The sequence below is a fragment of the Ovis canadensis genome, chromosome 26 (assembly GCF_042477335.2).
Source record: "Ovis canadensis isolate MfBH-ARS-UI-01 breed Bighorn chromosome 26, ARS-UI_OviCan_v2, whole genome shotgun sequence".
Taxonomy (NCBI): Eukaryota; Metazoa; Chordata; class Mammalia; order Artiodactyla; family Bovidae; genus Ovis; species Ovis canadensis.
The window spans coordinates 59896650-59922897 of NC_091270.1; the positions used below are offsets into that span (position 1 = coordinate 59896650).

Below are 26248 nucleotides of genomic sequence, written 5' to 3' on the forward strand. Positions count from 1 at the left end.
GGACTGATTTCCTTCAGGATGGACTGGTTGGATCTCCTTGCAGTGCAAGGGACTCTCAAGAGTCTTCACCAACACCACAGTTCAAAAGTATCAATTCTTTGGTGCTCAGCTTTCTTTATAGTTCAACTCTCACATCCATACATGACCACTGGAAAAACCATAGCTTTGACTAGATGGACCTTTGTTGGCAAAGTAATGGCTCTGCTTTTTAATATGCTGTCTAGGTTTTTCGTAGCTTTTCTTCCTAGGAGTAAGTGTCTTTTAATTTTGTGGCTTCAGTAACCATCTGAGGTGAGTTTGGAGCCCAAGAAAAATAAAGTCTGCTACTGTTTCCATTGTTTATCCATCTATTTGCCATAAAGTGATGGGACCATATGCCATGATCTTACTTTTCTGAATGTTGAGCTTTAAGCCAACTTTTTCACTCTCCTCTTTCACTTTCATCAAGAGGCTTTTTAGTTCTTCACTTTCTGCCATAAGGGTGGTGTCATCTGCATATCTGAGGTTACTGATATTTCTCCTGGCAGTCTTGATTCCAGCTTATGGTTCATCCAGCCTGGCATTCTTCATGATGTGCTCTGCATATAGGTTAAATAAGCAGGGTAACCACATGCAGCCCTGATGGGCTCCTTTCCCGATTTGGAGCCCGTCCTTGTTCCATGTCCTGTCCTGACACTTCCTGACCTGCACACAGGTTTCTCAGGAGGCAGGTCAGGTGGTCTTGTATTCCTGTCTCTTGAAGAACTTTCCACAGTCCTGACTCTGTCTTAAATCCCCAGGCCTTCCCACCTCTAGTTCTTTGCATGGATTCTTTCTTCTGCCTGGACACTCTCCTCATTGCTGCATGGTCTGTTTATTCAAGCTTTGCCGCAGAGTCACCACCTAGTGGTGTTTACTCTGACCTCTGTGCTTTGGGTCTGAACACCTGCCATTTCCCTCTCCTTACCTGGTAGTTTTCATTCAGGAACTAGGTCCCCTATACTGTGCTACGTCATGTACTTATTTGTTATGCTGATTGTCTGCTGTCAGACTGTAAGCTCTAAAGGGTTGCCTGCTTGGTTCACTGTTTTGTCCAGGTACTCAGAGCAGTACTTGATATATCATGCTTAATACATATTTATTGGATGCATAAGTTAACAACTCAATAAATGCCCTGATACATGCAGTTAGATAGATCTGAACTTGGTTTCACCCAAGTTTGGAAGCATCTCCGCCCTCTCCCAGCTTGGCTCTCTTGATTTTCCTTGCCACACCATAAAAGCCCACACCCCATGGCAAGGAGTAGAGGCGTTCTCAGAAGAGGTGAAGGGAGCCCCTCTGCCCAGCGCACCCTCCGTGAGTGAAGATCCGTCCTCCTGTGAGCTGCCTTCCTTTTCTGACACCTCCTTGGACAGTAGGTGGTCTCATGGTGGATCCAGGCTGTGTTTGGTATTCTTAGCACCAGATGTGTTGTTGGGGTCCTCCATCCTGTACTGCCAAAACAATTAGGATGAGTGCCCAGATATGCAATTCAGGATGATCGGGGGCCTCGTCACTGCCCTTGGAGAACAAAGAGGGTATTTGTTAACTGCGATAGGTCCCACTCACCCCCCTGTTGTTGGTGGGAATCCAGGTGAGTTTCCTGACCCCAGTTGAAGTCCCACCTTCTCTACCAGACGGGTGGGTCAGTAACACAGATGGCTGTGCATCTAGGTCAGTGTGGGTAACCGTGGTGGGATGGGTTAGGGAAAAGCAGGGCACACACAGGCTGAGTCCTGCCCTGTGTCCCTTTCTGCTGTGTGCATGTCGCCTCCTGTGGAGCAGGAAGCCTGGGTGAGGGGGATGAGCGAGAAGCATATCACAGGCCCTGAGTGTTTCTGGTCTGCTGCCCAGGTGGTGCAGAGGTCAAGATCCCGCCTGCCAGGGCAGGAGATGAAAGAGACTCGGGTTCAACCCCTGGGTCAGGAAGTTCGCCTGGAGAAACCACTCTAGTATTCTTGCCTGGAAAATCCTATGGACAGAGCAGCCTCATGGGCTGCAGCCCATGGGATCCCAGACACGACTGAGCAACTGAGCACAAGTTAAAACAGTCAAAGTGAAGTTACTTAGAGGACGAATGTTTCTCTGTTATATACAAAGCCAAATGGAGACTCTCATTAAAAACACCCAGAGTGGATTCATCTTCCCCTGACTCTTCCCTCCTTAGAGCAGTCTCTCATTATTTGTTTTGTTTTCTTCTAACTGATTATTAATATCAAGTCATATAGCTTAACATGATATCATTTGTAAGCGAATGATATAATTTATAAGTATATATGCTTATATATGAATATACTTTATACAGATGAAATATATTTATGTTTTATTTTAAGCATTTTATATATAATATAAAATTTAAAATAATACTGTATATATAAATTTTACATAAATATATACTGCATTGCTTATATTTATATCTATAAATATAAATATGTGACATGTATAACCTTTATTGTAATATATTCATATATATTTATGAGTTATATATTTTTAAGAATTTAATTTATAGCCTCATGGAACACACTTTTTCTGCTTAAAATATTGTCTTCAATAGTTTGTATCTCTCAAAGTGACACTATCAACATAAATCTATTTCACCCCATTATTCGTATTCTGATAGTTCTTTGAATTGATCTGAAGCTCTGCAGTCATTATCCTCATGCCTAATAAAACAGGGTCAGGTGGAGACATGCGTTCTTGCATTCTCTCTGACAGCTGCCGTCAGATGAGATCTGCATAGATATTCCCCAGGTTCAGGTTCTTTTAGTCACTCAATGGAAAAATAAGACACTTCCTCATAACCAGGACTGAGTATTTTCTGAGATTGTGGTGGATTGAAGGCCTGAGGATCAAAGCTGTGGAAAGATTCCATGAACACTTCTCACATCAGCTATTCTAGGAGGTCACTGTTGGCTGGCAAATTAGTGGATTAAGGGAAGAGACTCTGCATCAGCTTGGATAATTCCTAAGTGGGGTATCAGGATCCTGTGAGCAGGATCAGTGATAGGTGCTAATTTTTCCATTTTCTCGACATCACGAGGAATTCTAGACAAATTGTTCTATCCGGTTGTCTTGTCCTTTAGATGGTTTAGCCCTAATGCAGTGAAGTCCTGCGTATGAAGAAGCTGTTCTCTGAAGCTTAGCATCCACATCTGTCTTCTGTTCTCTGATTTACTTATATGGAAGAGACAATTGAGGCAGATTTTAAACACCTGGACCCCTTTTCCCTGGGATTTCAAGCCCCTCCTAAAGGGCTCTGTTGCTCCAAAGCAAACAAATAAAAGCAAATGGAAGCTAAATATTTCTGCCTCTGTAATACTAGAGGGCATTAGAGATGTCTTTCATGAACTATTGCTTCAAAAGTCATCCATCATCGCAACAGTTTTTCTGTAGATTAAGGACCAGATTTGCATTCTAAATTAGTTCTTCCAACAGCTGCTGTAAGATAACTTGGCTGTAAGTTAGGAGTTTGCATTTGATCCTCTGCCAGGGAAGATCATAAAATTCAGTTTGGCAGGAGAATTTAGGAAAAGAGGTCTCCTCAGCCCAGCTGTGCTTCCTGGAGTGAGTCGCATGCAGAAACTCTGCCCCAGCTCTCCCCTCCAGTCAGAGCTTGAGGGAATGCTGCTGAGGAAAGACGAGTCTCATTCCAGCTTCTCTGTGATGGAGAGCTGAACCACCTTTAGCTGGGGAATGGAGAGGGGATTATGTTAAGCCTGCTGTAGTAAACAGCTTTAGGTGTTGATGGAGCAAACTGTTTAAAATCGCTGGATGATCCCTTGAGAAATCACCAAGACCCAAGTGTCAGATTTGCAGCTGGCCCACTGTGGAAGTCCAGGTGGCAAAACAGTCACTTTCCAGGTTACTGCCTGCTCAGACTTCAGGAATGTCCAGTCCAAGGGGCTTGGACCCACCTAGTCCTGCCTCGGTGCTTTTTAGTAGTATAATTTTGTGCAAGGCTCTTTTTTAACGTCTATGAATGTCAGATTTTCAGCGGTACAGTAAAGATACTAGCATCACAATATAAGATGTCTCTGAGGATTAAAATAGGACTTCCCTGGTGGCTCAGATGGTAAAGCATCTGTCTACAATGCGGGAGACCTGGGTTCCATCCCTGGGTCGGGAAGATCCCCTGGAGAAGGAAATGGCAAACCACTCCAGTACTATTGCCTGGAAAATCCCATGGACAGAGGAGGGTGGTAGGCTACAGTCCACGGGGTCACAAAGAGTTGGACACGACTGAGTGACTTCACTTTCACTTTCACTTCTGAGGATTAAAGAGAGTATTATAAGCAAGGTGTCAAATTCCCAGTAATTTAGAGTGAACTGTTTTTTCCTTCTTATATATGCTATTGACATAAAGGTAGTCATGTGATCCGTACTTGGTATCTTTCCAAAGTTGCACATTGTGTCTGAGGCAAGGCTTGCCAAGTGCCCAGTACCTGGATCTTTCTTCCTCAGTTGGATAAGTGATGCCCGTTAGGCTCTGCCAGTGACTAATCTATCCTTTCGGTTGGCTTGTCTTCCTCTAAAGCTGTGAGCATGTGTAGTCACTATGCTGCTTTTTAAAATACAGATAAATGATTTCAGTTAATTCTGGGAGCAGTTTGTAGCTTGACTCAGAGACTGACAGGTTGATTCTGGGTTTTTCTCTTTCTAATCCCCAACCACAAGATCATGTGTAATAAATGGAGGTTTGACCTAACATTTTTCAAAATGTTATCCGGTGAATTGCTACTCAGGTATCAGACAGCTGGCATTTTGAGTCAGAGAAGTGGGTAATAGATGCCCAGTCATAAGTAAACGCATATGCCACTGACAGACTCACGAGAAGCCTACTGCTACAGAGGTAGGGGGGTGAACTAGAGCGTAAACGCGTCGCGCACCAAAATGCGGCGCTGCAAGAGCCGGTCTTTATCTCCATACATAAGACAGCAAGGGTGAAAAGGCCAGGCGTTTTCCGACTGACAAGCAACCTCCTGGTCTTCGTGATTTTCTAAGTGGGGATAAGTTTCTTGTGTCAGCAGTTCATACGACAGGCCAGTGATGAAGTGAGGTCCTCCGCTCATGTGAAACGGTGAAGCGCCTATTTCTGAATCCACGGGGAAGAGTTAGGGCTGCACTGTCCCCGGCGAGGGCCACTTGTCCCCGCTCCCTGCAGGTCTGGTCATTCGTCAGGACTTTCAGGGACCTGGCGTGGCTTGTGGCCTGTTTGTTACTGCAGCTAATTTATGGCGGAGATCACATCTATCTTCATGGGATACAGACTCAGGTTCCAGGTCACAAGATCTTTACCCCTCGAATTTCTGTACCTGTGGGAACCAACTGCAGAAGGTTTTGGAAGTCAGAGATTGTGGATATTTTGCAGAGCCAGATAATAAATTCTATAGGCTGTTTGTCTCTCTAAACACCCTGCCATAAGTGTGTTTTTGAATGCACAGTATCTAGAAAGCCTTTTGGCCATCGTAGGCATTCAGTAAGCATGGAATGAACTCAGTATGTGCTAGAATGAATTGGTGAAGGATAAACAAGGACATGTGAAGAAGAAAATGATCTGGGAAGATGTTGAATGTGTTTCTACTTGAACTATTTACTCAGAATATTTCATCACGGACCACTGACAGAAACTTTTGTACAGTGCTGCCTACGTTTATTTCAGATATAGGGTACAGATGATTCATTTCAAAGGTGTTTTTCATTAGACTTGGATAACTCATATTGGAGCTGAAACCAGAAGGAAGCCAAAATGTTCCATTCTGAAGAATATCTTAAAGTCTAATGATCAGAAATCTGTACTTAGTCAAGTGTGATGCTGAACAGCCTGAAATTTTCACAGCGTGTTCTGTTCATCACTCTGTGTTCCCCTTCCCACGCATGTCTTTTGATGCCCACCTTCTCACTGGTGACATATTTTGATGGACATATGAAATCGCTGGTTTTATAGGTCAAAATGGCCAAATGCTAGCAATTCAGTATGATTCACGCATATGTGCATGCAAATTCACTTTGGTTTTTCTTACAGCAATCCAGTGTGGGAGACACACTTCAGCTGAAAGCAGATTGCTCTTTTTTACTCATTAAAAAAAATGAAGATCTAGAAATCCCCTAAAAACCATAACCTGCACCAGGGTGTTCTGTGTGTCATAATAATTGCAGTGTTCTGGGCAATCTGAGATGTAATGATTATATATTAAGAACTTAATGTGTTTAAACTTAGTCTCCTTTAATCCTAACAGTGCTAAGCTTACCAAGTACAAGGATTGAGTCCTTTTTTTTTTTTTTTTTTCAGCATTAGCCCTAGATCTAGCCCAGAATTGAGTCCACGGTGTGGATTCTTATAACATTTGATGAATGAGTGAACAAGAATGAGTGAACAAATAACCAAGGGTTGTTACTTCACCTTTACTAATTAATGAGAAGCTCAAGCTCTGGCTATGTAAATTCCCTGTGCCTTCAAGGGGTGAGGCTAGGCTTGGAACCAGGTCTTCTGACCATAAAGTCCATGCATTTCATTAAACATAGGGATTCTTGCAGCCATCACAAAAGGGAACACGCATCTTTTGGCAGTTTGCACTCCAGTTTTGTTTCCTGTGTTCTTGAAAGATCTGGGAAAACGCGACCCACCTCTGAATTATAGAGAAAATGAGAGTGGAAATTGAAACTAAGAACGAGGTTAGTCAGGTCAATGTTTAATTAAAAACAAAACAAAACAAAACAGTAACATAACCATTTTTCCCCACCATCTGTTATAAGAAAAAGTAAATCAGAATTTTGTCTTTTTATGTAACTTTAACCAGAGTTAGAATATTCAATTAAGAAGACAGAGGAATGCTCCTGAAACGCTGCATATCTTGCTCCCTGTTTCTTTAAAATATACTATGATGGTGACAGCTAAGGTGTTATATGAAAAGATATCTCTGACAGCATCCCTTACCTCCACCCCTTCCCCTTGAAGGTCCCAGAGAAAGTTCTTAAGTTCCATCTGTAGAGACATGAAGCAGCATCTGTGAGGAGGACAGCCACACAACCAAGGATCGTTTCCCCCATCCTTCTACCCCTGGCTTGCAGACCAGCAGCTCCTCCTAATGCTCTGTTACCTGCAAGGAGGAGGCATTGCTTTGCAAGCGCTTGTAAGAGCACAGCTATGCCCGTGATACCAGCTTGGGGAGATCTAGCCTTCTGCCAGTAAGGAAATCACACGCCAGTTGGCTGAGCATATTCACAGATTCATTTACCTCTCCAGTCTAGCATCTACCCATCCACAAAGTCACGCATCGGTCCCTCTGGATGGGGCTCGGGAGCTCCTCCCTCTGCATTCCCTCCTTCCTCCATCCATTCATTCATCTCCTTCACTCCCTCTGCCGCTGTGTCCTCGGTCTTTCCCAGCTGCGGCAAGCTCGTCTCCCTGTTTCTCTGCCGGATGGACTGTTGGTCCTCTGGGCCTACCCTTCCACCCTGCTTCCCCTTAGCTGGAGCTGCGCAGGAGAGGACAGCTTCAGATCGCGCATCCTCTGGGCTGGGAGGGGCGCTTAGATGTCTCAAGTTCCTTAGAGTGAAATGCCCATGAAACAGGTTTTGTTTGCTCATGCCAAAGCTCTGTTTCAATATAACCGTTGTCAGTTATTATGAAAACATTCTTAGCATCGATGTTTCCACCTTACTAAGACTACTGATGCAACATATCCTCCTCCTATTCATGAAGCTGGTCGTGGGCCATTCGTAGAGGTTCCCTAGGAGATGAGGCTGAGGACTGGATGGGAGAAGAGCAAACTCTTCTGCAAAAGGGTTGGGATGTGATGAAGAGTTAATTAAATGAAAGATGAGATGGAGATTCCAGAAATCACACTCAAATTTAGGCTTTGTTTAAAGCTCTGAAAGTTTGCTTGTTTAAATTTGATTCCCACAAAGTAAAAAATAGCCTTTCCTATAATAATTCTGTAAGTAAAAAGCCTGAGGTTTGAAGAATAGTCACTTGCTTGAGGTCATACAGTTCATGAGTGGGAAGCCAGACTTTAAGTGAAAGTTAGTTTCCTTCCATTTTACTTAGAATAAGATTAATGCCTAATGCTTAAGTAACCTGGGATTGTGATCTTCTGGGTTGTATTAATTGTAAATTGATTTATATATATCTATATTTTTTTGCATCTACACACCAATTTTGAACCAATGTTTCGTATCTTCTTCACTTGAAGTCAGTGAAAAATGAATGATTTACAAAAGGCATCTAAAATAGATGGTTGAAATTCAGGTGAGATTGAAAAAAGAATCACAAGATTATATTTCTGTGCCTCCTGGAAACTTTTTTTTTCAAAGGCATGAGTAAATTATTTTAATTTTTAAGCTTTCTTACTGTGTGATGGGAAAGGGCAGCCAGGGGAAATGAAGGAACATAAAAGGCTACAGATTTGAAGGGTTCCTGGGAAAAGTAGTACTTAGTTTTGAAGTTCGAGATGTTAAAATCTTGGGGAATTTCATCAATCATTTGTGGGTCCCTTTAGGAAGGAGAGGGTCTTTTGATGTATTCTGTCAAAGTCAAATAGGATCTCAGAAACTTAGATTCTATTGCACGGTGGTAAGAAGACATCACCTGGCTTTGATGAGAAAACCCGTGAGTCTTAGCTTCAGGTAGAGAATTGGGGGAAAGTGGGTGTGCCCGCCATACCAGGAAAGCAGTGATCCAGTAAGAACCGACAACGGACTGTATGGAAGGCGTGTGGGTCTGTTCAGGGCTGAGACTCAGCATCTCCTCTAGACATTTATTTACTCCACGCTATCCAGAGAAATGCTTTTAAAAAAGAAAGGCATGCTACATTCTTATGTCTCTTGAAATGACAAAGCTAGAGAGTTGCACAGCACTGTGCTGCTTCATTTTGGCAAACATCAGCTGGGAAGTAAGCTTTGCAGGCTTCGTCAGTTGCACCTGTCTGCTCACTTGCCCTTTCATCTTTACATTGGCCACGCAGCCTCTCTTTGTCTGTTTATCAGGTTTAAAGCATAATAAGAATAATGTAGATGCATTCATTACACTAATGTAACTCTGGCTGTGGCATAATTCAATCAAAATATGTCCACTGGCTCCGATTAATTAAATGTTCCTTATGCAGCATCCAATGGTATCCTTTGTCCACTGGCAAATCTCTCCCAAGTGGTGAGCTAGGAATCCCGAACTTTCCACCTTGTGGTTTTAACACCATTAATGTGGAACTTCCAAACTGGCTATGCTTGTCTGCATCAAAGGGGCAGCAGTGGAGGGAGGCTGGAAGACCATTTTCAGAGTCTAGGGAGCCCAGCTGGACATACAGCAGACCACTTCCACTCCTCGTGTGTCACTCAGACACACAGCCACTGAAGTTTAAGTGGCTCTTTAATTATACTTCAGTGGCTGTGTGTCTGAGGAGTTCAGCTGTGGGCCAAAGAAGAAGAAATCTTCCAGACATTGTGACCCAGAAACTGGCTAGAATATCACAAAAATGATTCTGTCTAGTTTCTGTGTTAAAGATAGAAGATCATAGGAGAAACTGGAAAACCTCTATCAGAAAGATGCTTCTTTTTAAAATATTTTCTCTTCCTCCTGGATCTGTCTTTGTTTTGTTTTGTTTTTGACAAGTATTTGCATTAAAGGCAGAAGTATTTGAAAAATTCTGTCTGGTATCTGGAGAAATTGTGAACCTTGGAGATAGAAATGCCTGGTTACATTCACATCTCTCCTTTGGAATTCACTCCTACAGATCTCAGGTGAGTCACCTAAAAGTATGAACCTCAGGGTCCTCATCCATGAAATGGATACAATACAATGCAATTTTGAAGGAAACTGCAAACCTTATACGAGTCCCTTCAACCATACGTAGAATATGTTAGTTGACAAATATTTGATAGCTATTTGTATGAGGGTCAGGAAGTAATAGAACAGGACACAGAACAACTGACTGGTTCAAAATCGGGAAAGGAATACGACAAGGCTGCATACTGTCACCCTGCTTATTTAACTTACGTGTAGAGTACATCATGCAAAATGCCAGGCTGGATGAATCACAAGCTGGAATCAAGATCTCTGGGAGAAATATTAATAGCTTCACATATGCAGAGGATACCACTCTAATGGCAGAAAATAAAGAGGGACTAAAAAGCCTCTTGATGAAGGTGGAGGAGGAGAATGAAGAAGCTGGCTTAAAACTCAACACTTAAAAAACAAACATCATCACTTAGCCCCATCACTTCATGGCTAAAAGAAGGGGGAAAAGTGGAAGCAGCGACAGATTTTTATATTCTTGGCCTCCAAAATCTCTGCAGATGATGACTGCAGTCGTGAAACTAAAAGATGCTTGCTCCTTGGAAGGAAAGCTATGACAGACCTAGACAACATATTAAAAAACAGAGACATCACTTTGCCAACAAATGTTAATATAGTCAAAGCTACGTTTTTCCAGTAGTCAGGTATGGATGTGAGAGTTGGACCATAAAGAAGGCTGAGTGCTGAAGAACTGATGCTTTCAAATTGTGGTGCTAAGGAAGACTCCTTGAGAGCCTGTTGGACAGTGAGGAGATTAAACCAGTCAATTCTAAAGGAAATCAACCTGAATACTCATTGGAAGGGCTGATGCCGAAGCTCCAATACTTTGGCCACGTGATATGAAGAGCTGACTCATTAGAAAAGACCCTGATGCTGTGAAAGGTTGAAGGCAAAAGGGGTGGCAGAGGATGAGATGGTTAAGTAGCATCACTGACTCAATGGACATGAATTTGAGCAAACGCTGGGAGATAGTGGAAGGCAGATGAGCCTGTGATGCTACAGTCCATGAGGTTGAAAAGAGTCAGACACGACTTAGCCACTGAACAAGAGCAACATTTTTATCATTCTTAGGGCACTAATATGTGCTCTGCTGTGCACCTGAAAATCGATGCAGAGTATTTGTGTTAGTTGGGTTAAGTCTAAGCTGTTGTGACCAATGGACATTAAACCAGACAAAATCAGAGAACTCTGAGGGCCGTTTCTCCTTTGCGTGCTCTCTGCAGTGAGCATTTCTGGGGTCCACCAGCTCTGCTCCACATGGTTTTGGTGATTTAGCCAGTCACAGCCATTGCAGACACTGAGGATACTGAGTATCAGAAGGTAGCCAATCTGAAACTTTAATCTGTGGTGGAAAACCTAGATTAATATTTCTGCAGATGATTAAGATCAGACACGTTTTTAGTCTCTAGCAGTTTACTTTCACAGTAACGAAATTTTTTCCACTCGGTGACCTGATAATAACCTTTTGTGCCATCACTCTATTTTAGGGACAGGGAACATTTCACACTGGCAGTGGAATGATTTATGTCGGGTGCGTGAATAAAGTTGGGAGATGATTCAGGAGGCTCACTTGCACTTTCCTAGCTTTTGCCTACTGTACCAACCACATCACCTCTCCAGAGTGACAAGCCTCATGAGGATGTGAACCCCAAAATCTTATCGAATACAGAAATGTTGAAGACACATTAATACGTGAATAAAGTGTGTTATTTAAGAGTAAAGAATGTAATGTCATCTTTTTGAATGATAATATACAATTGCTGGTGGTGGTTTAGTTGCTAAGTCATATCCAGTTCTTGTTACCCTGTAGACTGTGGCCCGCCAGGTTTCTCTCTCCATGGGATTTTCCGGGAAAAAAAACTGCAGTGGGTTGCCATTTCCTTTTCCATAATATATAATTATCATTCAGCCAACAGATATTACGCACCTCTGATATACTTAATGATAGAAAATAATTCCTGAAAGTCCCTACGTATCCTGTTTCAGTAATACAAGATAATTTGTTTACAGGTAATTCTACATTATTCCTCCTCTTTATTTAAGCTTTTCAGATTTGCTACTCCATGGAATATTTTTAAAAGTGAAAGTATTTTCAGACAACTGTTATTAAAATAGTAAGTCATCATTGTGCTTTTACAAATGATGGAATTAAAATGCAGGTCTGCTTCCAGATATACAGATGCAGAAACATATTAATATACAGAAATATATAGTAGTCAAATTAAGTAAGACAGTAGTGCCCAGTTCAGAATGATAGTGTCAGAAGGATGCAGTTTGCATCCGGAGGCCCCCTGAATTGGCAACTCTATGACCGAGCATTCCAATCCATCATTTATTCCAGGCCTTTCCAAAATCCTTTGTTCCAATTAACTAAGCATCAGATCATCCTGTCCTATATCACGATCACCAACGCTATACATGTTGCAAAACCCCAGTGAGCTCTTCTGTACCCGCCTTTTCCCTGACATGGCGGCAGCGGCAGCCAATGGGGATGACTGTTCCCTTCCAGAAGCTCTTCTCTCTCTTGACTTTCACGATGCCAGAGTCTTTGCGTTTCTGTCCTGTTTCTGTCCATTGCCGCATCTTCTTCGTCTCCTTTTGTTGCTCCATCTCTGCAGCGCTTATCTGTGTGTTGGAACGCCCACAGCATAAACATGTTGAGTGCATGAATATTTAAATGAGCAGATAAATAAGCACATCACTAAATCTCATCTTTAACCCAAAGGCGTGACACTCATAATGCAAGTTTCAGGAAGTGGGATCCCAGTCAGCAGAGCAGCTCATCCCTTTGAAGTGTGTTTGCAGGACTCACCCTGCAAAGGTGAAAACACTTCTTTGAATAAATGACCTCAACAAACAGGGACTCCACAATTTCTTGTTGAAAACTGAATTTTGGAAAACATTTGTAAACTCCATGCTTGATTTTTTTCTTGGGTTCCATGCAGCTTGAATCACTGAATCATTCTTGAAGTTCTTTTGTTGTTTTAACACATTAAATTAGCTCATTACAGCTGAATATGTAGTGGAAAATAGCATCTGTTTACGCTGTAATAATATAAAAATTACTTACTAGTAACAGAATAAAGAGCAATTTGCAAAAGCTAATCATATTTGTGCACTTATCTGCAAAAGTAAATTGCTAATATATGCCCAAGGGGGGGAATCACTTGCTGGTTTAAGCAGTAGAAGCAGTGATATTAACAAGCACCTCTTAGACAACTCCTATATTTAGGATTGGATCCAAAATGTCCCAGCTTGTCGTGAAAACATAGATGTTTATTAATTTGTTCACTTACTTGACCTTGGAAATTCAAGCAACCTAGAGATTCAGATCATATCACAGAAAATCCAGTGGTCTAGGAATTTCTCAAGCTTTGCCAAGTGAAAATTTCAGTTACCCTTTTTTAGAGAAAGCTCCCTTCTCTACTTTTTTTTAGTGCTAATCACAAGTATTATGGGAAAAACACCTGTCAAATGTAGTTCTTGTTTTGACCTTCTGCCCCAAACCATAGAAATCAGAAGTCTGTTTAAAAATTTCAAACTAACACTAGTAAATGTTGAAAAAACTGGTTTCAGTAATCTCACCGCGTTGCAGTATTGTGTTTGTTTCATTACATGTGGAAACCAGAGTGCAAAAAATGTACAATTATTGAGAATTTCAAATAACACATTTAGAAAATTTAATACATTTTAATATATAAAATGATTAGAGAACATATCTTGGCTCTTTTGATCATAATAGAGACAGAATATTTGAAATTAAGATTAGTTTTTTTGTTCCTTGTACTTATCAGGGGGAGAGAAAGAAATCTGTATGAAATGTCTTTACCTTCTCTTGTTCTAGAAGCCAGAATGAAGCCTATTTCAACTAAAAGAGTTTCATTTCAGACATGTTAATAATATTCATTAAGCACAGTCTTCTGCGTTCAGTCAGCCTTTGATTAGGACTCCCATCCTGCCTTCTTGCCTTTGACCTGCCCTTTAATAAGGTTCCTGTAAATGGCTAATTTCATCCACTGTAATTTTCACTCACAGAGAAGGACCAGGCTCTGCCAGGTTGGGAGGCTATTTCATGGTAACTGGCAGCAGTCAGACTTTATTAATCCTCATTTTACTGCTCTGCTGATACAACCTTTATCCGTATGAATCTGGTTTCTAGAGACCAGACACTGAGGACATGATATCTTGCGTAACAGAGAGAAGCCACAGAAATGCACTTCAGGGGCCTCTGAGGAGCTCTGGGTCTGTGTGTCTCCTCGCAGAAAGAATTTAGTGAGAGGCAAGTGATGGGTAAGGAGTAACTTGTTAGACCAGGCCGCTGTGAGCCTTACAAGCACGCGATCGGGGAGAGCCACATGGGGAACTTTGTGGGCTACAGCTTTATGACGAGAGGAAAAGTGGGGGGTGGAGAGGCCCGTCTTCTTTCTCATTCTTGAGGAGACATCAAGCTTGCGCCATCAGTTCCTCCTGCACACGGGTGCGGGAGTTTCCTTGTGCCCACGCGGTCAGACTGGTGTTGCCATGGAGCAATAGAAGTAGTCAAAAGGGGGATGGCCCAGGTGTACCGAAGGGTGGCGAATCGTCCCAGGTTTCAGTGTAGAGCCCCCTTCCGTTATGTTTCCGTTTATAGCGCAGGCAGAGGAGCGGGTCCTAGGAACCATTAAGTTACTGAGGTCACCGGGCAGGAGGTGGGCCTCAGGCCACCACTGTTTCACTGTTTGGGGGCGTGTCTCAGTCTTCTGTTGCATGGTTTATATTTTGGATTTTTTGCTGAGCAAGCCTGCTTGGTTTGTGGCTAAGCAAACCTACATTCTTGAGTGATCATTGACTTACAGGGTCTGGTATACTTTTTTCTTTACTTATCATTCCTCTTCTTAAGATTCTCAAAGAGTTGGACATGACTTAGCAACTGAACAACAGCATGATTCTTTAGTGGAATTTCATCACCTACTTTGTTCCTTTACTCTCTTCCTTTCACTTTCTTTCTAGTTAACTCACTTTAATGTGAGGATAAAAAGAGAATGATTCACTCTATGGCTGAAACTTGAAGATTTCAAGCACTTTAAGAAAAACACTTTTTTTAAAAAAAGCTGAGTGGTGAAGTATACTCTAGTTCAATGGAGAATCTGAAAATCTGTTATTTGGAGTCTTAGTTCATTCATTCAAATGTTGCAGCTGATTAAGAATTGTGTTTCAGTGGTTAAACAGGAAAAAATCTTTTATTTGCCTTTCAAATAGCATTTCCCAACGGCTTCAGTTACCATCTGTTGCTGATAACTCCCCAATTTAGCTACAGCCCAGACTTCATCTCTAATCTCTACACCATATAGCTAACTGCAGAGCGCACATTTTATTTAGTTGTTTTAAAGACTTCTTAAATTCCACATTTCCCAACCCAGCTCACGCTCTTCCCCTAGACATCTGGGCCTCTTGGAATATCAGCAGTTCTAGGATGGAACCTCTAATCATGCATTTACAAGCAGAAACCACTGAAGCATCTTTGTGACCTCTCGTCAAAATCCACCATGAACGCTTGACAGTTATAACTTACACATTAATCACACATGTGCACTGTTCCCTACTCTCACTGTCGTCATCCAGCTATTAGATGTGGGCATCTCTTCATGAGCTTTCAGAAGAGAACCCGCTGCTTCTTCCCCATTCTTGCTCTCCTCCTCCCATGCAGTCTCTTTGTTCCTGCCCAAGTGAGCTCATAAAAATGCAAACGTGTTTCTATGTCTCTGTTTGTTAAGACCTTTGAGCAGCCTTCCATTTGAACAGAGAGTAAAGAACATAATCCTGATGTACTCCCATAGGTCTCTCTGTGCCAGAGCTGATGCATGGCTAAAGATACTCCCTGATGCCCCGAAGGCTTCATATTTGGGGATATCATCTATTCATTTAGCACATCAGCACTGATTTATTGGATCTGGTATTGAGAGAATTGAACTAGTGGACCCTCGCATAAAATGATACTAATAAAAGTACCTAGAGCATTGACCTGCAACGAACCATGAGTGAAATGCTATGAACTAATGATCGCAGATATCAACGACTTTTATTAATGAGCTTAATATCTGTTTAGTCTCACATTCTATGCAAGACGAGCCATGGTGAAGTCACATCATAGGATTGCTTTCCATCGTCCACTCTCCCTGGGATTGAGAGGAGTCACACGTGCGGTTTCTGGAACGCGAGCCCTTCCTATAGGGTTGAGCTGCTCTAGAGGATGGGATGGCTGGATGGCATCACTGACTCGATGGACGTGCGTTTGAGTGGACTCCGGGAGTTGGTGATGGACAGGGAGGCCTGGAGTGCTGCGATTCATGAGGTCACAAAGAGTCGGACACGACTGAGCGACTGAACTGAACTGAACTGAATGTCCAGGATCTCAGTCTCCTCATCCATAAGATGCCATTGATAAGGGTAATTGCCTTGTAGGTCCTTGTAAAATATCAGTGAGAATGTTTGTATATAACCGGTAGAGCACACGTCATGGCCCAGAGAAACTCTCTGTGCATGCCCTACTCTCCCACTGATGGGGAAAGGGCCTACTCTACCACTGATGGGTCAAGGCCCTACTCTACCTCTCATGGGTCAAGGCCCTACTCTACCACTCATGGGGAAAGACCCTACTCTACCACTGATGGGGAAAGGGCCTACTCTACCACTCACAGGGAAAGGCCCTACTCTACCACTGATGGGGAAAGGGCCTACTCTACCACTGATGAGTAAAGGGCCTACTCTACCACTCATGGGGAAAGGCCCTACTCTCCCACTGATGGGGAAAGGGCCTACTCTACCACTGATGAGGAAAGGGCCTACTCTACCACTCATGGGGAAAGGCCCTACTCTACCACTCATGGGGAAAGGCCCTACTCTCCCACTGATGGGGAAAGGGCCTACTCTACCACTCATGGGGAAAGGCCCTACTCTCCCACTGATGGGTCAAGGCCCTACTCTCCCACTCATGGGGAAAGGCCCTACTCTCCCACTCACAGGGAAAGGCCCTACTCTACCACTGATGGGGAAAGGCCCTACTCTCCTACTGATGGGGTAAAGGACCTACTCTACCTCTCATGGGGAAAGGGCCAGGGAATTTATGTCCTTACGACACAGTGAGCTCCTCTTCCCAGCACTGCCCTGGGAAAAAGCCCCCTGGCGGGAATGCGCCGTGAATCACTGAACAAACACGAGGGACACTAACGCTGTGCTGGCAGCACCTGTTATGGACATTTTCTTTAAACACTAAACTCTTGGGATTAGCACTCTTTCTTGCTATCGCAGCTCATCTATATCATGGGCAATCAGGAAACAAACATAATTGTGTTTATGTAAGGAGAAGAAATTTTGGCAGAAAGAGAAATCAGGCATTTATATGTGTCCAGATAAATCAGTCTTCTGGAGTCATTACTCAATCTTCTCTGAAAGTTAATCCAAGGCTAAAGCCATTTTTTTCTCTAACTTTGGTGAATGAAAATTGAAAAGAACAGTGAATGCTTTTTTCTGCCTACCAGATATTTTCTAAGTCCAGGAAGAAAGTATTATTTGAGACGCTGGGTGCATTTCCCTAGGTTTTGCCGGTGAAATGTCTTCCTGCAGACATCTTTGATCAAAAGGGCATCCTGAGGTCAGGTCAGGTTGGCCAAGCTTCTGTTTATTTAAAAGTGTGTTCTTTTCCTTTCATCCAAGAACCAAACAATTTCCACGAAAATACAATTTTTTCACAGTTTGCATCCATTTCCAGAGTTCTAACTTTGAGGCACCAAATTGACTTGTACAAATGAACATTAGTTTTCCTTTCTTTTGACAAGAAAATTAGTGTTTGTTCTCATTATTGAGTCCCTTTTCTATCCCAGGAAGCCATAGGTACTTTGCTATAATTTATTTCACTGGATTGGGTGAGCACTTTGCCAATTTTTCTAATGGTTGTTACTTTTTCTTTTGAACGGTGGTGTTGGAGAAGACTCTTGAGAGTCCCTTGGACTGCAAAGAGATCCAACCAGTCCATCCTAAAGGAGATCAGTCCTGGGTGTTCATTGGAAGGACTGATATTGAAGCTGAAACTCCAATACGTAGGCCACCTGATGTGAAGACCTGACTCATTGGAAAAGACCCTGATGCTGGGAAAGATTGAGGGCAGGAGGAGAAGGGGACGACAGAGGATGAGATGGTTGGATGGCATCACCGACTCAATGGACATGGGGTTGGGTGGAGTCTGGGAGTTGGTGATGGACAGGGAGGCCTGGTGTGCTGCGGTTCACGGGGTCGCGGAGAGCCGGACATGACTGAGCGACTGAATTGAACTGAACTGAACTTTTTCTTTTCTCGTGATTTTCTAGATGCTCTTTATGGAACATAGAGCTTAACAGGACTTGCAAATATGTTTTGTATTTTTTCCTAATCTCTTGAGTTTCCTATGGTATTGTGGGGTGTTAGTGATAAGAATCCACTGCCAGTGCAGGAGACACAAGAGATGTGGGTTCGAGCCCCTGGAGAAGGAAACGGCTACCCACTCCAGTACTCTTGTCTGGGAAATTCCATGGACAGAGGAGACTGGCAGGCTACAGTCCACAGGGCCACAAAGAGTCTGACATGACTGAGCGACTAACACTTCCACTTTCGTGGTATTTTTTATAGAGATTTATAAATGTAGCTGAATTTATCAGTCTTCCTCATCCTCCATTCTCCCCCCATAACTGCAATAGCGTTTGTCCACTGTTCAGTGAGTCTTTCGTGAATTAGTGCGCAGTGAAAAAGCTGGAATACCGGTGTGTCTGCCTCTCAGAGTCAAGGTTCTCGAGGTTATTTATGGCCTGAATATCTCTTTTCCCACTGCACCAAGTCCTTCAGAAAAACACCATGGTACTTAACACTGACAAAACATCTGCTCAACTATATACCATTATCTTGTGGACTGGACAAATCTCATTAACAATTGTATGTTTCAGAAGGGATCTTTGAAACAAATTCATTAAAGGAACAATCAGAACAATTCTCAGATTCACCAATTGAGATGAGAAATGCAATAAAACTATAAAGGGAAGGCTTTCCTTGATTTATGGAAAAGTAGGGAATTTAACAATTTTCCCCTAATGGAAGGTACTCCTTTTCAGCAAATACAAGGGTATAGATTATTATGTGGATTTGTAAGGAGGAAAATGGATTAATGATATCATAGTTAATCTCTCTATATTGTTTTTTTTTTTTGCTTTTATATTCGAGTTTATTCTTCATTTAACTTTTAAACACTACTATAGTTGAATATTAAAACAAAAGCAAGTAGTGAGCATATTATGATTATAGTCCTTCACTCAATCATTACTGCAAATAAAACACCAGCAGTGAGTGTTATTCACAGGCCCTACTAAGAGGTCTGACACTGAACACCACCCCGAGGATGATGTTCATCATCCTCATATGCTTCTCCATTGTAATGGCGCCGTCTTTCCTGATTTGGATCAAAGTCCACTAATTCTACCTGGTCCATTTCATCAGTCTCTTCTACTTCCTTCCTCTCAGGCAGAAGTTTTTCCAGCAAAGAGAGTTTATCAGGAGAGAGAAAGCCATTCTCAGGAAAGTTTACCTTAAATTCAATGATTAGGCGACCCTTTTCATATGGCCTACGGTAAATTGGCATGCCTTCATTTAGCACACACTTGATATCTCCATGCTTGACAATCTGACCTGGATGAGAAGTGATGACTATGGTTCGGTTGTCAAGAGTAGATATTGGCTTCTGGAAGCCACACAATGCCTCAACCAGCTGTATGTCCATACACATGAAAAGGTCTTCTCCTCGTCGAGTAAAAACAGCATGGTCCTTCTGATCTAAAACAATGATAATATCTCCTGGCTCCAGTCCTGGTTCTTGGTCTCCTTCACCATGGAATGTTATCTTCTGGCCATCTTTCATGCCTTTGTCAATATGAACTTCTAGAATTTTCTTTTCTCGAACTATCTTCCTTCCGTTGCAGCTTTTACATCTATCTTTAGGACTGATCCGCTCCCCATGGCCCTGGCACTCCATGCACACAGACTGAATTTGCTGAACCATTCCAGGTCCTATCTGATGAATTCTTATTTGCATTCCAGTACCTCGGCAATTGGGACAGCATTCTACTGCTCCTTTCTTACCACCTCGGCCTTCACATTTGTCACAAATCACATTCTTTTGCAGAGCTAGTTTTCTTGTTGCACCATTATATAAATCTTCTAAAGTTACTGTAAGTTGATGCACAACGTTTTTACCTCTCCTCTCTCTCTGCATCCTGCCTCCTCCTCCGAAAAACATATCAAAGATGTCCATGGGGGAGCCAAAACCACCACCTGCTCCACCTTCTTTAATTGCCTGTTCTCCTCCTTTGTCATATAATTCCCTTTTCTTTGCATCAGAGAGCACTTCCTAAGCTTGAGAAATCTGTTTAAACTTCTCGCCTTCATTTGGATTCTTATCAGGGTGGTACTTCAAGGCCAGTTTCCTGTAAGCCTTTTTCAATTCTTCTTGGGTGGCATTGGGTTTGACCCCCAAAACATCATAGTAAGTGGTTTCTTTCACCATTTTCTACAGCCGGTGAGCGGGCCGATGCCGGTGTGGGGGAGCGGGAAGGAGCGCGTTGCTGTGCGCAGCTCAGGCAGCCGCCGCTCCTCCGCCTTTCACCGAGCGTTCTGGAAAGTTCCTCTATATTGTTTTAAAGCATAAAATATTTCATTTGGAAACAATAATAATAGTGTTGATAGAGAATTAGCATTTTCCAAGTACTGAAATATGTCTCTATGTGTATTTAAGAGAATTTGGACTTTAAGAAAAACCTTATAATGCAAAATCACTACCAGAAATATTCATTGCACTTCCTAGATTTACAAAAAAAAAAAAAAAAAAAACTTGCTCATCAACATTTTTTAAAAGTGAAACAATCTCCATATTATTCCTTGTTGCATCCCATGCAAAGAGAGCTCCCATAAATAGCACAATTTGCAGTTGATGGTAAGCTTCTCTCAGAGAAAAAATAATAGTTTGTGTTTGTGCCAGATGCTTTTCCAGCATTAAGTGCTATAAAAATTCCCTGAAGTGTGTTCAGCAGATAAGGCAGAGTGCCAAAGAATGGCAGAGAATTAAGCTGAACCCTGTTCACATACAGAATCCATTGAGACACCATATGCATATTTCCATTTTAAAATCAAAATGTGGAATTAATTCAACATGTGTTTAGTAGACACCTATTTAGAGATCTCTGCTAGGTCCAAGGGATAAAATGATGAGGTCTTTCTCCATTGAGGAGTTTACTCTCTATCAGAAGAAACAGACATTTAGCCCTCATGGGAAGAACTGGTGCTGAAGCTGAAGCTCCAGTACTCTGGCCACCTGATGTGAAGAGCTGACCCTCTGGAAAAGACCCTGATGCTGGGAAAGATTGAAGACGGGAGGTGAAGGGGACGACAGAAGATGAGATGGTTGGAAGGCATCACCGACTCAATGGACATGAGTTTGAGCAAACCCCAGGAAATAGTGAAGGACAGAGGAGGCTGGAGTGCTGCAGTCCATGGGGTCACAGGGAGTCGGACACGACTCTTGCCTGCCAATGAAGGAGACACAAGATGCAGGTCTGGTCCCTGGGTCAGGAAGATCCCCTGGAGTAGACATGGCAACCCACTCCAGTATTCTTGCCTAGAAAATTCCACGGACAGAGGAGCCTGGAGGACTAGAGTCCACGGGGTTGTAGAGTCAGACACGACTGAGTACGCATGCGTTAATAAAGCCCTGCCTCAGTTTCTTCTCTGGCCTCTTGTCAATTTCTAGTGACTGGGGAAGGCCAGGAACCCTGGTCAGTTATCAGATCATGAGGACCAGCTTCCAAAGCCCACCATCAGCCAGTTTCCCTTAATCAAGACCCCACCTCCGCACCCCTGCCATTAGAGGTCAGAGAGGCAGCTGTCTGTATTCCCGATAAATAAAAACAGTGATTTCATGACAGAAGCCAGGAAAAATCTCTCAAATTAGACTCTTTCGCTCGAATAAGTGCTATCTTATCATCCACATTAGATACTTGGAAACATTAAGTACTTACTATTTAAAAATCATCAAGTCTCTAGATGAGTTGAGAAGCTGTGAAAAGGTAAGTTAGTCCATCTGGATTATTTTCTCACAGCCACACAGAGACCAGGTAAAATGGAAGTTTTGCATGCCCAGTCACTCAGCCTTGTGCAACTCTCTGTGAGCCCAGAGACTGTAGCCCGCCAGGCTCCTCTGTCCACGGGATTCTCCAGGCGGGAATACTGCAGCGGGCTGCCATTTCCTCCTCCAGGGGATCTTCCCTCCCGGGAACTGAACCTGAATCTCTTACATCTCCTGCACTGGCAGCTCCTTACCACTAGTGCCACCTGGGAAATCCAAGTAAAAGCGAGATTTACCTAATGTATCTGAGAAATTTTTATATGTCTCTCTTTCTCCATGTTTATTTAGAATTTTTTTTTCAGTGACGAGTGGTAGTGTATAACAATGACTTTACCCAAGTGGCATTATCTTCTTTTTCCATTTTTCTGTTTCTGTGGCAGTTTCTATTCACTTCTGTATTGAAGGACACGGAAGACAGGAGCGCATTTAAAGTAAAGCATCAATCATTTGAGCTCAGAAAGAACACTCTTAATTGAATCATGTTTTTCACTTTGAGACTCAAGCAAGTAAATTTTCATTTTTATTCACACTGTAGTCATCTACCTCTCTGTTAACTGCACAATCACAAATTAAAATACATACTCTTTATGGGATATGTAATTAAGGAATAAAAACATCTATCTCACATCATTTTCCCCATTGAGTAAGAGAATTTGAAAAGTACATGTCTTCACATTAGAAAGGAAAATGTATAACAATGAGCTATTCTATCTTCAAATTTCTCCTTCAAATATTTTGTTAAATATTTGAGTATTTGAGTGGAGTAACTGTGAGTAAGTAAGCCACTCTTTTGGCTTACTAGAGTGGCCTTTATTTGCCTACTGGCTAGGAGTTTCCTTCAGTTAAAAGAGCCTTACATAGATACAGAAAAACATTTTACTCATGGCCAACAGTGAATCAGTTAATGCTTAAATATAATAGTGAATTAGATACTTGTTATAGTGAAGTTTTAAGAGTTATAACACAGGGCTTTGCTTTTGTTTTTTCATTTATTATTGTTATTAAGCTGGTGATTCCTCCAGGCTCCACAAAGTGGATCACACCAAAACATCCAACACTGGCACAAATATTGGGGTCAGAGTTCATGCTGCAACAAGAATTAGCTTGGAGAGAAAAGGTTAAATATACAGAGAGAGCCGCAGGACTTGGAGAGCATTCGTGTGGAGGTTGAGCGTTTTATGATTTCCAGGGCTGGTCTGCTGTTTTGCATTCGTCCCTCTTGGACAGAAGTTCCCCAGTTATGTATGTTATCTGAGTTATTTTTAACTTGTTTTATGGCTTTTTTTTAAATTTATTGGAGTTTAGTTGATTTGGAATGTTGTGTTGGTTCCAGGTGCACAGCAAAGTGAATGAGTTAAATGTATGCATACACCCACTATTTTTTCAGATTTTTCCCCCTGCAGGTCATTATAGGGTATTGATTCGAGTTCCCTGGGCTACAGAGCAGGTTATGGTCATTTATTTTATATACAGTAGTGTGCACTGGAGAAGGTGGTGGCACCCACTCCAGTGCTCTTGTGTGGAAAATCCATGGATGGAGGAGCCTGTAGGCTGTAGTCCGTGGGGTTGCAAAGACTCGGACACAACTGGGTGACTTCACTTTCATTTTTCACTTTCATGCATTGGAGAAGGAAATGGCAACCCACTCCAGTGTTCTTGCCTGGAGAATCCCAGGGATGGAGAAGCCTGGTGGGCTGCCATCTGTGGGGTCACACAGAGTCAGACACGACTGAAGCGACTTAGCAGCAACAGTAGCAGCAGTGTGTATATGTCAGCCCCAACCCCCCAATTTATCCTGCCCCCATTTACCCCCTAGTAACCAGAAGTTGAGCGCAGAAAAATTGATGCTTTTGAACTGTGGTGTTGGAGAATACTCTTTAGAGTCCCTTGGACTACGAGGAGATCTAACCAGTCCATCTTAAGGGAAATCAGTCATGGGTGTTCATTGGAGGGACTGATGTTGAAACTGAAACTCCAAATACTTTGGCCACCTGATGCAGAGAGCTGACTCATTTGAAAAGACCCTGATGCTGGGAGGGATTGGGGGCAGGAGGAGAAGGGGAAAACAGAGGATGAGATGGCTGGATGGCATCACCGACTCAATGGACATGGGTTTGAGTCAACTCTGGGAGTTGGTGATGGACAGGGAGTCCTGGCCTGCTGCGGTTCCTGGGGTTGCAAAGAGTCAGACACGACTGAGCGACTGAACTGAACCAGAAGTTTGCTTTCTGTATCTGTGACTCTAACTTTTTTGTAAATAAGTTCATTGTACCCCCTGTTTTTAGATTCCAGGTATAAGTGGTGCATATGTCTGTCTTTCTCACTTCACTTCACACTCCCCTCGCTCAGCGTGAGACTCTCCAGGCCCATCTCTGCTGCTGCAGAGCTCATTACTTAGTTCTTTTCACGGCTGAGCAACATTCCATATACACTGCCTCTTCTTCCTTTATGCGTTCATCTGTCAATGGACATTTAGGTTGTTTTCAAAGCCTGGCTATTGCAAACAGTAGTGCAGTCAGCATTGAGGTGCACGTATCTTTTTGAATGATGGTTTTCTTGGAGTATATGCCCAGAAGTGGGATTGCTGAGTCATATTGTAGCTTTATTTTTAGTTTTTTAAGGGACATCCACACTGTTCTCCATAGTGGTTGTACCAATTTACATTACCACCAACAATGTAGGTTTCCTCTTTCTCCAGCATTTACTGTTTGTACATTTTTTAATGGTGGCCATTATGGCTTGTTTTTAAGGAAAGAAACTTCTGATCATTTTTCTTGAGTAACACACATTACTCACAGTTAGACATATGTAAAAATTCAATCTCCAAATTACTATATGTTAATCTGTAAAAATATAGATGTTAGCTACTTATACAGGATGGAGCTGTCTCTGGAGAAAATGCACTAATATTTAACATGAGTGGTTCCAAAACTGTAGTATCCTTCAGGAAAATGCAGACAGCTTTTAAAATATCAGTTGCTGAGCCTCATATCTGTAGTTTTTGATTCAATGAGTTTGAGATAGAAGTTGAGAATTTGCACTTCTTTTTTTTTTCAAACTCACAGAATATCATCTTATTGCTTTTTTAAAAATTGAAATATAGTTTATTTACAATATTGTGTTGGTTAAAGTGCACAGCACAGTGATTCATTGTTGTTTATTTTTCCAGATTATATTCCATTGTAGATTCTTTTCTTTTTCTTTCCTTTTAATTTATTTTAATTGGAGACTTTACAATATTGTAGTGGTTTTTGCCATAAATTGACATGAATCAGCCACGGGTGTACATGTAAGTTTTGGGTGCAATTCTCTGCATTTCTATCAAGCTCCCAGCTGCTGCTGCTGCTGCTACTGGTCTTGGGACCACACTTTGAGAACTAATGCTTTATATGAATCGGACACGACTGAGGGACTGAACTGAACTGAAGTGAAACTGAGAGTTGATAATAAACAAGTTAAAGAGAATCATTATAAACCTTAAAACCCTTCTATTGGTAGATATGAAAGTGATCTCTAAAATATTTACAAGCCACTGACCAGTGAGAATGCATATTGATCTTAAACAATATGGCTGATCCTGTGCCCTTGCCCTGGATATTAGATTTGAGTGAGTGTATGTTGACTGTGTAGATCACAATAAACTGTGGAAAATTCTTCAAGAGATGGAAATAGTAGACCACCTGACCTGCCTCTTGAGAAACTTATATGCAGGTCAGGAGGCAACAGTTAGAACTGGACATGGAACAACAGACTGGTTCCAAATAGGAAAAGAAGTATGTCAAGGCTGTATATTGTCACCCTGGTTATTTAATTTATATGCAGAGTACATCATGAGAAACGCTGGGCTGGAAGAAACACAAGCTGGAATCAAGATTGCTGGGAGAAATGTCAGTAACCTCAGATATGCAGATGATACCACCCTTATGGCAGAAAGTCAAGAGGAACTAAAAAGCCTCTTGATGAAAGTGAAAGAGAAGAGTGAAAAAGTTTGCTTAAAGCTCAACATTCAGAAAACGAAGATCATGGCATCTGGTCCCATCACTTCATGGGAAATAGATGGGGAAACAGTGGAAACAGTGTCAGACTTTATTTTGGGGGGGCTCCAAAATCACTGCAGATGGTGACTGCAGCCATGAAATTAAAAGACGGTCACTCCTTGGAAGGAAAGTTATGACCAACCTAGATAGCACATTCAAAAGCAGAGACATTACTTTGCCGACTAAGGTCCGTCTAGTCAAGGCTATGGTTTTTCCAGTAGTCATGTA

At 42.2% G+C, this 26248-nt stretch overlaps 1 protein-coding gene and 1 pseudogene across 4 annotated transcripts in view; one reads left to right on the top strand and one right to left on the bottom strand.

The window, feature by feature from the left end:
* ZNF385D (zinc finger protein 385D) overlaps positions 1–26248 on the top strand; it is a 1001169-nt gene that overhangs the window by 865222 nt on the left and 109699 nt on the right. The gene's annotated exons all lie outside the window — the stretch shown is intronic.
* On the bottom strand, positions 19012–20686 carry LOC138430840 (dnaJ homolog subfamily A member 1 pseudogene; annotated as a pseudogene).